We start from the raw sequence: 16,928 nt of genomic DNA on the forward strand, positions 1-16,928 counted from the left end.
TACCTCCATTATGCTACCTTGATTTCTCACACTCCAGGTGGATAAGCCAAAACAGGATCAAAATCCACCCCGACATTTTGACACGAAAAATAAACAATTATTACGACTGTCCCGGGTACTGTTTTACCTGGCAGGGGTAATGCTGCTGGGTGTCCCGTCTCTTCAGCTATAAAATAAAGAAGTTGGTCAGCCAAGGTCCTCCTGTTCAGTTTTCAAACCGAGGTGTTCTAGTCAGATGGTTGGGTGAGAATGATTTCTCCCAGGAATCTGGCCTCACACCTCCTGGCATGCTCCCATCTACTGTTTCAAGTCAATAGCGATAATACCTTTTACAACTCAGCAGTGGCCTGGGACACGCTTTCCACATCACGCAGCCGGGGTAGGATTTGAACTTCAGCCCTAAGGAGAGAGTGAGACAGTCGCTGCATTGCACACTCAGTGTGCAAGAGGTATCAGGGGACTCACGAGAGCCGGGAACAGCTGCAGTCGTTGGGATTCTTGACACTTGCCTGACTATTGGGGTGAAGAAGCCAATCACCCCCCTCTGTCTCTCTTTTCCTGTCTCTCCTCTGCCCAGCCTCCAGCCTATAAGCCTGGTCAGATAGTCCACACTTCTAGGACACCAGCCCCTTGTATACCAGAACTACATAGAGCGTAGTTACCCTAAGAGTTACGTTTACCGAGGACATGTTGTGTCGCAGATGCTCTGTGAACACTTTACACACATTATAGGGCAGTCTCATGTTCCCTGCGGTAAATGAGCATGTGACCCAGCTTGTCACAGGCACCTCTGTTTAATCCTACTGTCCTAAAATCATCAATGATTGTGCCCCCCTTTTATTCTCCAAAATGATCCAGTTAGAATAACAGTGTTATGGCCAGTGTGCATATATATCGTATCGGTTTCCTAGGCGTGTCCTAACAGACGAGCACAGACCTGGGACTTAAACCAGCAGACGCCTTTTCTCTCACGGTTCTGGAAGCCGGAAGTCTGAAATCAAGGTGTCAGGGTGAAGCGGGACCATGCTTTCCCAGACGCAGAGGGAAGGACTGTTCCTCACCTCTTCCAGCTTCTGGCGGTGCCTGGATTTGTGGTAGCGTCACTCTGTCTTCACACGGTCTTCGTCTCTGTGTCTCTGCCCTTGTCTTTGTCTCTTTTATAAGGACACTTGCCTTGGACTTAGGGCCCACCCGAGTCCAAAATGATCTTATTTCAAGATCCTTACCTTAATTATATTGCAAAGACCCTTATTCCAAATTAAGTCACCTTCTGAGGTTTTGGGTGGACATATCTTTTGTGGACTAAAATTCAACCCTCTACATAGACACACACAATATATATACATATATATATATATATATATATATATATATATACACGTCTGTACATATGTATGTATGCATACAGATGTACATATGTATATGTGTATATATATATGTATATATACACATAGAATTATAATGACATCATATAAACATATATGATAAATATATATTGTATCATAATATAGATTTTATGAGCGAATTAAAAACCTGTTACATACCTATACATTCATAATAGATTTTTAGTTAGCATGTAAAAAGAAAATAATGTCCCTAAATTACCTATAAAGCATAGCCTGCATAATATTATGTGTACATCTCTCTAGTGTAATGTTTAGTCACATTAAGGTTTGAAATTGCCTGGTGAAACTAAAAGAAAGATAATAAAGAAAAGTGTTAGAAACGTAGAAAATTTAAATAATTTATTTTGCCTGTAAGGGAATGATCAAATTCGAGGTGCTGAATGGGAGAAGTTTGGAGAATTAAAATGACTCTTTCTTGTCTCCAGGGTATACTGTTATAATAAACCTTTTTAAGTTTAATACACATTAATAAATTCTTGTTAGGAGAATTAAGTAAAACAGATCATTCTTTCTCAGTTGTGTCTCATTTAATCCTCATTCTGCTTCATCAGCTCTCCTTACGTCACAGAAAAGAAATGTTTGGCTCAGAGATGTTAAGTGTTCAGTCAGAGTCCACATCTAGAAAGCTGCAGGCGATCCTGGTCCTCTTGGCAAAACAGATCTTCTGAAATATAATGTCGTGGATAATAATTAATAATTAGATCATCATATTAGATACAATAATTATATATAACACAGATACAATATAGCAATATAGGTATAATGGCAGGAGATTATATAGATAGAGATATATCTATATCTCTATCTATATAGATATCTATATCTATATATCTATATATCTATATATCTATATATCTATATAAAATTAGATTAGACTTTCAATAACAAAAGCGGTGACTTTAAAATTAGTTTACATGTTTAAAAAGTAATGTACATTCATGGTTTTGAAAAAGTGGAACTATCTCTAAAGTTGTAAAGGAGAAAGTAATTCTTCTAGGTTCCCAGTTTGTCTAAAAAAAGCACAATGATTCTTACACGTTAGACTTTTTCTGTGCATATATAAACACATAATGTAAAATACAAATACCCTTTTAATTTTACACAAATGAGATCAAACTTGGCATAATGTTCTGTAATTGATTGTACTTGATAATGACATGGCCTGCCTGATCTCCCTTATTCTTAGCAGCTGTCACCTACCATGCCTGTGTATGGATTTCTGAAAGTAACAGATTTTGATGGCTTTTATAAACAGTGCTTCAGACTGTGTATTGGTGCACATGTCTTTGAAAATGTGTGTCAGGCGCCTGGGTGGCTCAGTCTGTTGAGCGACCGACTTTAGCTCAGGTCATGATTTCACAGTCTGTGAGTTCGAGCCCCACATCAGGCTCTGTGCTGACAGCTCAGAGCCTGGAGCCTGCTTCGGATTCTGTGTCTCCCTCTCTCTCTGCCCCTCCCCCTGTCATGCTCTGTCTCTCTCTGTCTCAGAAATAAATAAACATTAAAAAAATTTTTTTAAAGAAATCCTTTGTGAAGGATTTTGTGAAAGGCATGCTTATTTTGAACACTGAAATATTGAAAGACTGTCAAAGGATATGATATAATTTTGAAGCAAAAAAAAAATCAATTGTTGAGTATTTACAATTGTTATAAATTCTTTCTCATATCGGACCTGAATCAGTGCTATTGTGAATTCCAACTACTGGTCCTGTTTATGCCCTTTGGAAGAGCAAAACATAAGCATTTTCCTTCATCAATGTAACATACGTTCAAATAGTTTTTAAAAGCTCCATCTAAATATTTTCCTTTGCATGTAAAACATTTTCAGTTATTACAGCTAGTCGTCTTTGAAATAGTTTCCAGGACCTTTCCCTTCCTGCCCATAATCCTCTTCAGTTTATTATTGTCTTTGCTTTAACTTTTTTTTTTTTTTTACTTTAACTTTTATACTAAACCTTGCCTTTCTTTTAAGTGTGAGGCTTTCTCCAAGTACAGTCTTGTGGAAAACAACTAGAGACCCCACTTAGGATTCATGTGGTACAAGAAACAGCCCCCCTGTGTCCTCACCTCATCTGTCAACAAGATGCTGTTTCATTTGATGGATTTGTTATTTGTTGAATTGGAATGAATTGAAGATACTTTCTGTCATGGCCCAGACACATCTTTGTCTTACTTAGTATGAGATGAAACTGAGATAATTTTAGACAGAAATTGTTAATGAGTATATGCTACATTTTAATAACATTTTTTCTAAAATGGTCACAGACCCCATTTAGCAGTTGGTTCCAGTATTTCTGGGGTAAAAACATTGTTCTTGCTTCTCCATAGTTTCCATAATTTATCTGTTCCCTTTTCAGAAGATTAGAAAATTTTCCTCCATTTTTCTCCACTGTTTCTCAAAGATTTCTCCAAGATTACCAAGATCTCCAAGACCGTATCAAGCAAGTACCCTGAGATGAACTAATTTGGACTCTACCCTCAATGTTTTGGGGTGACTAGGCATTCTATCATTTTTTCTGCTAACGTGGCTTTCAGTAACCTCTGAATGATGTTTTCTAAACCCTTTTGGATTTGGGGATCCTTCTCTTGAGTAATCAGAAAGTTCTGTCATTCACTCCCCCCCACTCCCCCCCCACCCCCCAGCCTCTCTTGTATACTAATATATACCACCTTCTGGAGGGGAGTTGGCTCCTATGGTTACAGTATGAGTTTATTTGAATTTTTTAAATTCTGCTTTTATAAAGTCTAGGACTTCATAGAATCATGGTAGTGTTCCCATCAAGAAGGTTACACATTCTTCATACGAAACATCTGACTGAAATCAGAAATTCCTGATGAATCCCTATGTTCCTGGTTATTCAGCTGGATCAGGAGGACTCATTATGGCCTCCACAGTGTCAGCTGAGTATTTCAAGAGTTTCCTCACATTTGATCTGTGATTCTTTAGGAAAAAAAAAATATTGGGGACAAAAATACAGGTATTTGTGTACAGGGTTCACTCTCCCCATGTCCAAGGATTGTACAGCTCTTGTAGCATGAGGGAGATTCCCTCTGCTTACTCCGTGGATTATAAATGACTAGCACTCCTAAATAGAAATAGACAAGATGTCCATGATGTGAGAAGATGCACTGGTTGAACTAAAACCACAGGAAACAGAGAGGCAGTGGTATGTTAGAGGTGTTGGGGACTTTCTACATCTGTTGTATGACCTTGTGAACCCCTTGGAAGCACTGTTTCAGACTTTACCAACAGACTCTGCAAACTTCAGAGAAGAGTGAAAATAACCAGATTCTGGGGTATCTGAAGGGGTTAGCTAGACCTAGCCCCCTGTAAGCGTTCAATTTTGACATCTCGTTTTCATCTTGAGAAGGGATGCGGTTTTACTTTATATATTATGGTATTTTTGTTGTTTTCATATTTTTAAAAAGTCTAATCAAGCCCTTGCGTTTCCCTTTTGAGCCTCTTGATAAAAGTCATACTCCTTGGGGTGCCTGGGTGGCTCAGTCGGTTTAAGTGTCTGACTTCGGCTCAGGTCATGATTTCGCATCAGGCTCTGTGCTGATGCCTCGGAGCCTGGAGCCTGCTTCAGATTCTGTGTCTCCCCCTCTCTCTGCCCCTCCCCTGCTTATGCTCTGCCTCTCTCTGTTTCTAAAAAATAAATACGTGTTAAAAAAAAATTTAAAAGTCATACTCCGGGAAGCTGTTCCATCCTTTTAGAACAGATTTATTAATGTATAATCAACAGAAAACTGCACCCATTTTAAGTGTAGAGTTTGATGGTTTGACTTATGTATGTATTTGCGAAACCATCCTCACAATCAATATAGTCGATATGTCCATCACTCAGGAATGTCCATGTGCCCTTCATAATCCCTCCCTTCCGCCCTTGGGCACCTGTCCCCACAAGCAACCACTGTTCCACTTTCCGTCACCTTGGATTAGTCAGTATTTCTAGAGTAGTATATAAGTAAAAGCAAACGGTATGTGTTCTTTTCTTCTTTTTCACCCTACATGATGATTTTGAGATTCACCCATGTTACAGCATGAATAGTTTGTTCCTTTTTGTTGCTGAGTATTATTCCATTGTATGGATATACCATATAGTAGAGTGATACACATTCTAAGGATAGACATTTGGGTTGCGGTTTGGGGATATTATAAATAAAGCTTCTGTGAACACACATGTGCAAGTCTTTATATGAACATGTTTCATATTTATACTGTGACTTTGTAGCAACCAGCATACACATGCCCTTGATGAGAATCATGGCCTTAAGATACTCCCTAGGATATACTTCCTACAGGATGGGCTTTGCACATGGGCTGTGCTCAGTCATATATTTTTAAATGGATAAATACATGAATGAGGACTTTGGGAAAAAACAGAAATGTGCATCATGCAGTGAAAAGGACCCTTGATGAAGTCAGGACATTTTAACGCTAACTTCGATCTCACCATGTAATGGTAAGCAAGTTACTCAATGTCTTACACCTTAGCTCACTCACCTGTAGAAACGAGATAACATGATCCTTTTGGCACAGTACTAAAGTCCTCATATCTCTGAAAAGTAAAAGGTTTTTGATACTCATTTGGTGGTGGAACTTGACCAAATCTGTACTGATTTATGTGCAAAATCAGTCATGAAGTGATGAGAACCTATTATAGTTTTATTTATCCCATTCAGCATAAGTGTTCTGATATGTTGCTGAAAACATATGAATGAAGTTGATTATGGGAACCTGCGTCGGGTGCCATTGGTGTGTCACATAATGTACATCTTCTTCATTGTATTTTTCCTGTGTAGGGATTGTGAACTCTCCACCCATCTGTATTGGAATTATATTTGGTTTCGGTTGACAGAAAACACACACAAAAATGGCTCAAATGAGAAGTTTATGTCTCTCTCCTGCAAAAGGCCAGAAAGTAAGCAGTTCTGACCTTTTATGGTGGCTGCATAATGTCAGGAGTCAAGGCTGCTTCTATCTCATGACTCTGTCTTACATGATGTATTTTTAATTTTTTTTGATGTTTATTTATTTTTGAGAGAGACAGAGACAGAATGCGAGTGGGTTAGGGATAGAGAGAGAGGGAGACACAGAATCCAAAGCAGGCTCCAGGCTCCGAGCTATCAGCGCAGAGCCCAACACGGGGCTCAAACTCACGAGCTGTGAGATCATGACCTGAGCCCAAGTCGGTCGCTCAGCCCAGCCTGAGCCACCCAGCTGCCCCTGTCTTATGAGATTTTTGATCCCAAGGTCATGATGGATCAAAGATAAGATGGCTGCTTGAGTACTAGCCATTCCATTTGCTGTTCAGTCAGCAAGAAGAAAGGGGAGGAGATGACTAGATCTTCCCAGAAAGCGTACACACTACATTGGTCAGGCCTTAGGTGCCTGGGCATATCTGACTCAAGGAATACAGGAAATGGGGTCTTCATTTTAGACTGCAGTAAGTCCAGCTAAAAATGGAAGGTCCTGTTATGACAGGAGAAGAGAATAAATATGGCGGATAGGGTAGTCTTTGCACCACTGTCCTTCTACCTTGTTGGGCACCTATGGTCATAGTGAGAGATAATAGACATGAAAACACCTTGAATCAAAAACTCTGCAAAACTATAGGTTTGATAACAAGGATCTTAAATAGGGGATTTTTAAATTCTTAGAGGATTGGGGCGCCTGGGTGGCTCAGTCGGTTAAGCATCTGACTTCGGCTCAGGTCATGATCTCGCGGTCCGTGAGTTTGAGTCCCGCATCGGGCTCTGTGCTGACAGCTCAGAGCCTGGAGCCTGCTTCCGATTCTGTGTCTCCCTCTCTCTCTCTGCCCCTCCCCCACTCATGCCCTGTCTCTCTCTGTCTCAAAAATAAATAAATGTTATAAAAAAATTTTTAAAATTCTTACAGGGTTTTGATATGCCACTTTGGTGGCTTCTCAGCATATTATTGGAAATATGTTGTAAATGATGGGTGAATGCCAATTTCTACTATTACTCAAAGACTTTCTCAATTATTATTTCCATCTACCAGGAAATCTAGTAGTTTCCTTTTTTTTTTTTTTTTTAATGACACTTGAACTTTTTGCCTGTTTCCAGAAAGCTATAACACAAAGTTGAAACAGCTGTAACTTCAAACATAGTTTTGTTCCTTTTTTTTTCCCCCTCTACATTTTTCTGGATCTTTTTTTCGAACTGTGAGCCTGGTTACAACGCTGTGGCTAGTAAATCTCATTCTCGCCTACTTGTGCAGATTCTATTATTATTTTCTAAATATCTCTTATATTTTCACAGGATGACTCTTCAGTTCTTGTGGCTGAATTGAAACAATGAAAGGCACAAGGCAATGTAATCTAGGAAGAATAGAAGAGGAAGAACTAAATCCAGTCTTAGGTAGGTAATTGGTGGGAGGTCCATTTCTGCAAGGTGGATATGATTGTGATAAATGGGTAATCATCCTGGACACATTTCCATCCCTCCCCACGCAGTGAAGAGCTGGCGTTCTGCTTCTCTGCCTCTACCTGATTACATGAGTTTAATTTAAGGGGCAGGGATTAAGGTATCTAACTTGTTGTGTTCAAGCCACATTTTTCAGTTCTATCTTGACTCCAGTAAAGGGGATAGCACATTTTACTCCCCATTGAGTGCCGTACCTCTTAACAAACTAGCTTAGAATTTGAAGAGGGGGGATGGGGTGACTTAGGCCCAAATCCCTAGCAATAAGTCAACAGCAATTACCTGATAAATGGATGAATGAAATTTAAATGTGAAATTGAAATCGGTTGACTGAATAAGTAAACCAGAGTGATAGGAAATGATGGGAAAGTTAAACTGCAGATGTGTGGTGAGTGTGTGTAGGTTCCAAAAAATGATACCTGAGCTGTGTGTCAGAAAAGTAAGGGTATTTCTGTTCCACTGAGGAAAGAGCAGTTGGCTTTGTGTAAATATTGGCATGCAGTGTCCTGATGAGCCTCTTTTAGGAGAGAGTGAGCTGGTGGCTGGTATGTTAGGAGACGCTCTGTAATTCGATGCACAGGAGTATTCCCAGGACTTCAGCATCTCTAGGATAGCACACACTTAGCAGCCTTCTAGGCTGCACGACGAATCTGAATCTTCTTTTATAATAATGCTGGTACGTGTTTATCTTGGTTTAAAAAATTTAAGAGATAAATGCAAGCTGGGGTTGATTCCACACAACAAACATGCCATTAGCAGAGCCCCAACGGGGATAAACTCTGGACGGTTCTTAGGAAGCATCATTGCTGCGGGATCGTGTCCAAGGGCTATCAGTGACCGTATGTGTGTTTTCAGCACGATTTACCCCCTCGACGTCACTTTCTTCCACTGAGAGCTCGTCACTCGGGACAAAATGAGCCTTTTGCTAATGGGTTTGGGGAACTCAGCCTTGGTGGCTCCACAATGTCCGCACAGCTGCTCTGCTTAGAAAAGAAGAAAGGCTCTGGGTTGGTGCCTTTATTTTATTCTCTATATTACTACTTTCCACCCACTGAAAGGGAAATATAACATTTCAGTTTTCCCTTTGGTTTTCATCATGAGCAGACACATTCAGAACTTTTACCAAGGCCAGTCCTTGACAGTGTGGTGCTCCAGCTGGTTTCTATTCTAGCTCCTAGGTGGCCCTGTTGAAATACAAGTTTTCTCTTCAGACGCATAGATATTTGGTCGGAAAGTGGAAGTAAATCGAAGGGCTTCTAGTTTGCCTGAGTAAATCGGTATTAATTTAAAACATTAGAAACTTACGACTCCATCCATCAGACTACAGAAGGAAAATAAGCTTAATGTATTTTCGACCCAGAATTTCCTAAATTTTCTCTTAGAGACTTTAGAGATAATCTAATGAATGTCTTTATCCTCCAGGCAAGGAAACTAGGTTGCAGGGATGTTAAACCATATGCTTAATATCATAGGGTTCTCTAGCATCAGAACTAAGATTCGAACCCAGCTCTCTGACAGTCCAGCCCAAGACTCCTTCCTTCATGCTGTGCTCTTGTCTTTAAAAACAAATAGTGTGATTGCTCCTTGAAAGTCAACTGGCCGATGCAAATAAGGAAGTCTGTTATGTTAAATGTCACTCCAGGTTGTGCTGTTAGAGGTGAAGGGGCATCTCTCAGATTGTGACTGTTCCTGGGGTCCAGGAAGCAAGCTTTTTCACTCTCTTTCTAAATACCCTTCCTATGCAGTGGGTCCCCAGCTTCTTTCCGGGGAAGCCTCCTTTTCGCCACAGAAGAGATGGTCATAAAGATGTTAGTAAAAATGAATAAGCCAGTCAAGTCGCCGAATGTTTGTGAACCTTGCTTTTATCAGCAACAACAACAGTAAAGTTTGTCTTGTAGAAGGGACCTACCTCATCTTCTCTGATCTCAGAGCTGATACAGGCTCAAGTTGCCCGTGCAAACCTGTATCCTTTCTTCCAAAGATAATAAGTAACAGACCCTCGCAGTGTCTGCTGGAAGGAGGAGAAAAGCGGCTGTCTGCCTTTGTGTTCCCCGGGGAGGGGGAGTTATTGTGAGTAAGCAGACAGGCTGTGTGCGGCCGCCCCGCTCACAATGGCACATGCTAGTGACAAGAGACACAGCATCGGGGCTGTGGCTCCTGAGTGGCTGCAACTATCGATACAAGTTGTGTTTTTATTAGGACTTCAGTCAGGTCGCCGCATTCCAAATGGTAATGAGTCCCATACAAGCGTGGCCGGCGTGCACCCCTCGCCCCAACTGCACAGGATGTGAGAGCAAGGCACGCGTTGGAAAGCAAGTCCCTGTCCTTTCAATGGCTTCTATGGTCTTCTTTCTTAGGTTAGCCTGACACTGGACTAGAGTCATTGGAAGGAAAAGCAACCTTTCGTCTTAATTGCTGATGGGCAGCGAGCATCGTAACATCCACAGATGAGGTTGATGGGGAGTGTCTTTCATTCCGTGTGCAGAGCTTTGCAGTCTAGTGTGTTTAAATTCTGTGCATGTGTGGGTGTGCCTGCGTATGCGCGGGCATGTGTGCACGTGCGTGTGAGTGTGTGCGGGTGTGTGTGTGCGCACACGTGTGTGCGTGTGTGTCTTCGGGGGTGTGCGTGCACCTGTGTGCGTGTGTGGGCGTGTGTCCATGTGCATGTGTGTGTGTGTGTGTGTATGCAGGCATGTGTGCATGTGCGTGTGTGTGCACGTGTGTACCGGTGTGTGGGTGCATGTGTGGGCGTGTGTGTGTGTATACACTTGCACCTGTACAAAACAGAAAGGCAGTGAGATTAAAGTTAAACTAGCAGGAAATTTAAATGCACCCTAATCAACAATTCCATTTTACAATTATAGAAATTGAGACATAGTATTAAGGGCTCGTGTGTTGGTGTCAGAAAAGAACAAAAGTCCAAATTCTGTTGGTTTTTCATTCCCGTGTGTTGGTCTAGATTTCAAATTACGTGAAAGTTTACGAAACAAATTTTTTAAATGCAATGATAATGGGAAAACTTGTTCATATGCATAAAATAGCTTGAATTATACTCTGAATCATCAAGACATGTATTGGATTTTAATACAGTGTTAATGTGAAATGTATTTTGTGGGATTTAAAATTGTGATCTTTTAAAAATTTCTCTCAACTGATGAGAATTTTAATCAACTAGAATACCTTCAGTGAGTTCGTTTGTTAACAGAAAACTCTGAAATTTAGTTCTGTTTTACCTCCATTTATACAGGGAAACCAGAGTGAGGTACTATGCCATATTCTGCTTAACTTAGTCATTTTTACTCTTCATCTGAGGAAGAAGAAAGCAAGTTTATTTGTTTATCAAACAAATCAGTCCAGATTTTTTGAATGGATAAAATTCTTTAGATGATTCATCTCTCCCTTTACTGGTATGGACATAAATGGTGCTGTTTTCCACGAGCAGGAAAGTTTTTCTGTAACGTTTCTAGCAAATTCTATCTGTAGAAGACTTCATATTACCAGTGAAGTATTAACCGCAAGCTGGAGACGGACAAACGTAAAGAAGGATGTCTTGCCAGAGGCTAATATGAAAGTGCAGGGTCCCAGGTAGCCTGTGAAAAGCAGAGTCAGGTAAAAGGAAGAGACTTCCTATCAGCCTCCGAGTATTTAAAAGTTTATTATACGGGTGATGACAACTGTTAAGAAGAAGAAGACCTAAATCTTCAGTTCTGCAACTTCAACATGATAATTGGGCACTAGCTTAAAGTAGATTCTTGGGCTCTATCTCAGAGACTCTTGCATTCTGGGTGAAGGACAAAATCCGCAGTTTTAACAAGGAGCTATGGGATGCTGATACAGGTAATCTGGGGCCACACTCAACAAACTTCAAGTGATAGCATGAGGAATTTAGGTTATTTAGAAGAAAAAAATTGCACTCCAGCTTGTACAATAACGAATTCCCATGTGAAAAGTGGAGTTATAAAATTCGAGCAGTATTTTATAATAATCGTAATAAGCTGCTTCTCATACAGATGCTGTCCTACACAAATAATCTGAGGAAATCTATAAACTATAATCAAAATTTAGATATCCATGGCATATGTTTAGATATGAGAGGTGCTGCACTACAAAAGCCTCTCTCGCTCTTTTTTAAGCTGTTTCCTAAACTTAATCACACCATCTGTTTTTGCTTCAGCAGAGCTCTTATTTATATGTCATTGAGTCTATGGTCAGAAACACCACTTAAAGAAACAATAGAGTAATAGAAAAGTTTTAGCTGTTTGGGTTGATGTGCAAGGGCCATTATCAAATGCCCAGAATGCCTACCAAGAAATCCCTTTACCTGTGAAGGAGGTTGGCCAGGCCTTTGGGGGATTTCTACTGGGATATTTTACCATTATCATTGCTGTCACTTTGACTATTATTGCTTGAAAAGTCTCCTCCATGACTAGGAAGACCTATTTGTATTTGATTAGTTTATCTCCTCTATGATTACAAACCCTCTTAATTACAGAAGCTGGTGGAGAGGTATCCAACTTAACTATTTCATGCCTGTTTATATAATTATTTACAATCATTTGATTACCACTTTTGGACAAGGACAAAGTGACGATAGATAGAACAAAGAGTTTTCTGAATAATTCCAAAAGAAATTTAATGTTTTCTCATTATGCTGTGGGGTTCCATTCGCACCGTGGGATGAACAAACCATCTTCTGTCTCCGTATCTGCTTCTGATAAGCATTTGGCTTCTGCTGGACAAAGTCACAGAAATGGAGATGGTTTCCACCACGAATTCGTGATCGCCAGCCTCAAAAAGCCCGTCGTCATGACCAGCGTATTGTACCGTATTATCTCTTACACACCCACCGATGACCATTGCAAACATCGTCTCCTCCTAACCAACTCCCTCTCTTTCCCTTCACTGAGGTCCGAGCCCCAATGTCATGACTCACTTAATGAAAAAACAGAAGCCATGTATTAGAAACTTAACAAAGCATAGAAATATTCCTACATCTGCCCCCATACTGTCATGTTCCTTTTTATTACAATATAAAGGCTTTCCTTCTTCCTCTAAAGGCTAATCCTTCCACATACATACTGAATTCCTTCCTATCCCAGCTCTTAAGGTATCTTACACAGTCATGCCTTACTCTCTTTATTTTGTATCTACTGCGAACAAGACAATATTTTAGATTCTAGAGATCTGTAGGCAGATTAGACAAAGATCCCTGCCTTTTAAAAAGTCCTATTCTAGTGAAATATTTTTGTTTACATTATAGATAATCCCTTCTTTTATTTATGCATGCACCCTCTCCTCTCATGTGGATTTGTCCTATTGTTTTTTCTCATTAAGAAAAGCAAAACCAGGGGCGCCTGGCTGGCTCAGTCGGTTGAGCGTCCCACTTCAGCTGAGGTCTTGATCTCACGGTTCCTGAGTTCGAGCCCTACGTCGGGCTCTGTGCTGACAGCTCAGAGCCTGGAGCCTGCTTCGATTCTGTGCCTCCTTCTCTCTCTGCCCCTCCCCCACTCGTGTGCATGCTCTCTTTCCAAAATAAACATTAAAAAAAAAAAAGAAGAGAAAACCCAAACCAAATAAAAATCTCACCTCTGCAGATATGGCCCTGCCTCACTCCTCCTTCCACAGCCACATTTCCTGAACGAACTGCTTCTACCCTCTTTCATCGACTCGTCCACCTTCTATTTGCTCCCTATTCACTAAACTCCCATTTCCGCCCCATCATTTCACATGCCCGGGGTTTTTTGTTTTTTTTTTTAATTTATTTGTGTATTTTGAGAGGGAGGGTGAAGGAGAGGGAGAGAGAATCCCAAGCAGGTTCCGTGCTTTCAGCACAGAGGCCAATGCAGGGCTCCGTGTCATCAACCGTGAGGTCATGACCCAAGCTGAAATCAAGAGTGGGATGCTCAGCTGCCTGGCCCCCCCAGGCCCCGCATGTGTGGTTTTTCTTGAAGGCAGTAATGGCTCTAATGTTGTTGGGTTCCACGGGCACCTTCCAGTCTTCGTTTTCCTTACTTCTCAGTAGCACTTGCCTCTGTCAGCTACTCCCTGAAACACTCATTATCCATTGGCTTCTTTGATCATCGTCTCCGGGTTTCCTTTCTAGGCACTTATGTTCTTTCTCTTTTTTGGGGCGCATGTCCTTCTGCCCGGTCATTATGTTGGAGTCCTTTGTGGTTCACTTTGGCCTCAGGGCTCTTCTCCTTTGATTTTATCACCGCTTCTAGGAGTCTCATTCAGATCATTAGTTTGAAACGCCACCTTTACACTGGTGCCTTGCACACTTCTGTCTAGTTCCTTCTGAGCTCTGTCTATATTTATATATCTCTATCAACCCATCCACGTATAGATATTGATAGGTATATATGTATGTCTTCCCCAGCTGAACATGTCTCAGTCTGAAACTTATAACTCTTAGGACGTCCTTAATCGTGTTTTTCCTCCATTGTTCTCTGCCTTCCCCAAGTCAGCACACTGGCATCACCCAGCACACCTCCCTCTGCCTCACCCCCACATGGAATGCATCGCCAGGCCCTATTATTTGACCTCCTAAATATTTCTAGATCCATCTACCCGGCCTCTTCTCCACCATTGCCCCGGTCAAGGTGTCCTTTCTCACCTGGGACTTTATAATAGCCTTCGGAATGGATCACCAGTCTCTCCCCTCGTCTCCATCTACTCTGTTCTCACTCCGAAGCAAGAATGCTCCTTTGAAAGGAAAAGCTGGTCGCACCACCTTCTTATTAAAAATCATCCGTTATTTCCGTTGTTCTTAGGACAAGAGTAAAATGAAACCCTCTCCTGGCCTGCAAGGCTGCCCCTCGGCCTTGGGTGGGCTCCACTCCCTTGTTCTCCCCTCCAGCTGGGCCGCCTCCTTCTCCTCCCTCCGTCCCTCACCAGTTCTTGATTCTTCCTGCCCCGGGCCTTTGCCGATGCTATTTCCACGCCACCTGGAATCCCTGTCTCTCCCCGCTTAGCGTGATGAGCTCCTCTTGGTTTCCCACATATTAGCTCAATGTTCACTTCCTCAGGGAAGCTTTCCTCATGCCTGAGTTAGGTCAGATCCCTTTTTATTGTTGCATGTGTTTTTCTTCTGTGAGTACTTGTCATTGTAGGTCTAGTCACGTGATTGTGGGGTTCATGTCTCTCACTAAGTCATAAGCTCTGTAAGTCAAGAACTCTGCATGTTTTGCTCGCCAGTTGTCAGCAGTGGCTTGTACACACTTGGCAGTTTGAATATATATAAAATAATTGTCACGCTCGTGAAGTGCGCAAGATACTTGGCCAGCAAAGTAGGATACCAAAATATGCCCAGTGTTCTAGGAACTCAAAGTTCGGTGGCTTGAACACGTGCCAGAGGGTTGCTATGGTTTGTGTTAGGAGGTGACTCAGGACAATCCTGTAACCTCCACATACATCCCTTGCCCGACACAGACCATTTGAAAATTTCTATTTTCCATTCTTCGAATTATAGCCTACATTTGGATACATAAGTGTAATATATAAAAATGTAAAAGTCTATAGCTCTATATGTTTCTAGAAATATAGATTATAGCCTATGTTTATAGTCTATAGTCTAGTATTTTCAAAAACATTGTGCGGTTTACAGGTATCAAATACGTTTTTCAAGATGAATCTTAGTGGGGGCCCCTGGGTGGCTCAGTCGGTTGAGCGACCGCCTTCAGCTCAGGTCATGATCTCACGGTTTGTGAGTTCAAGTCCCGTGTCGGGCTCTGTGCTGACAGCTCAGAGCCTGGAGCCTGCTTCGAATTCTGTCTCCCTCTCTCTCTGCCTCTCCCCCACTTATACTCTGTCTCTCTCAAAAATAAACTAAAAAATTTAATAAAAACAAAAGATGATTCTTAGGGGAAGTCTATGACATTTCCCAAGGTAAACGTGGAGTTGTTGGAGAAAGTGCCCCCAGGGCTCCGAAGGGTCCAGATATACAATAATTGCTCTACTCAGTTCGTTTCTTTAGATCCTCATCATTTAAAACTTTCCCTCCATATTGTTGGAATGATAAATTCTTCCTGGACTAAAGAGCTGCCTTGATAAGTCTTGCCACACCCCAATATGGTATGTGATATACTTATAAATGTCTGACGTATGTGTATCTATTTAATAATTATGTGGGAGAACTATGTGATAGGGTCTGGTAAATGCCTCAGGTTAACCAGGAAGTAGGGAACCCTGAGCTACAATTTCTAGCTGAAATTTCAATACTGTGTTTGCTTTTGGGGATAAGAACAGCATGTACGAGACATTCTTACTATTTTGTAGAGTTAAGTGTGTATACATAGTAATCACAAAACAAGCCACTTGCCATGGCAGAGGCGCTGTGTGCCATGGGGGCTTGGGTTAGAGAGTGATCACAGCTACCTGTCAAAGATCCAGCAAAAGCAGAGGAATTGATTTTAATATTGAATATTTGCCATGATTTGTAAAAAAGTAGAACTTTTCTTCTGTCACTGAACCAACATAAACTCCTTGCAGGCAAAAACAAACACGCATGTGCACTTCTACTAGATCAAAGTAACCAATGATGACATTTTTGTATATTTCTTTACCAAAAGGGGTAATAGAGAATATATTGTTTTATTACTTGAAAGCATAGAGTGAAATATTGTCCAGGTCACTTCTTCTAGAATACGCTCTTCAGGGGCTATATCCCTTTGGCAGATGAGCCGTGCGTTATTTAAATAACCATATAACTATGGGCCCTGGGTGCTATTGTCAATGATAACTGATAAACTACGAGGTCAAAAATTTGGGGGACCATGGCAGGGGGGAAAGGCAGGGATGTTCACAATGTATGCGCTGTGCTGCAAAGCACGAGCTGAGCTGGGAAACATAGGTAACTATATCTTGGCCCACTTTGCAAAGGAAAATGAAACACCATGGCGCAGAGCAAAAGCCAGGTGAGTCAGACTGGATTCAAGATGGGTTGAATACCGTGTGTCAGCAGATGCCCCAGCTGTAAGGAGGCTGTGCAGGAGAAGTAATTAACAACGGTAGTTGTACATTCAGACTCTGCGGATACAACCTCTAACTTTGTCACTCTGTCACTTGATCCAGGGC

At 41.3% G+C, this 16,928-nt stretch overlaps 1 long non-coding RNA gene across 2 annotated transcripts in view; it reads left to right on the forward strand.

Annotated features, from left to right (window-relative positions):
* Positions 1–16,928, forward strand: part of LOC128312574 (uncharacterized) — a 196,667-nt gene that overhangs the window by 93,744 nt on the left and 85,995 nt on the right. Inside the window, exons 1-2 of one of the 2 annotated variants that reach the window (XR_008292048.1) lie at positions 6,210–6,331; positions 7,692–7,790. This is a non-coding gene — a long non-coding RNA (uncharacterized LOC128312574). Of the gene's footprint in view, positions 1–6,209; positions 6,332–7,691; positions 7,791–16,928 lie in introns of those variants that run through there. The other variant, XR_008292047.1, reaches the window with a different exon arrangement.

Source organism: Acinonyx jubatus, chromosome D2 (assembly GCF_027475565.1).
Source record: "Acinonyx jubatus isolate Ajub_Pintada_27869175 chromosome D2, VMU_Ajub_asm_v1.0, whole genome shotgun sequence".
NCBI classification, from domain to species: Eukaryota; Metazoa; Chordata; class Mammalia; order Carnivora; family Felidae; genus Acinonyx; species Acinonyx jubatus.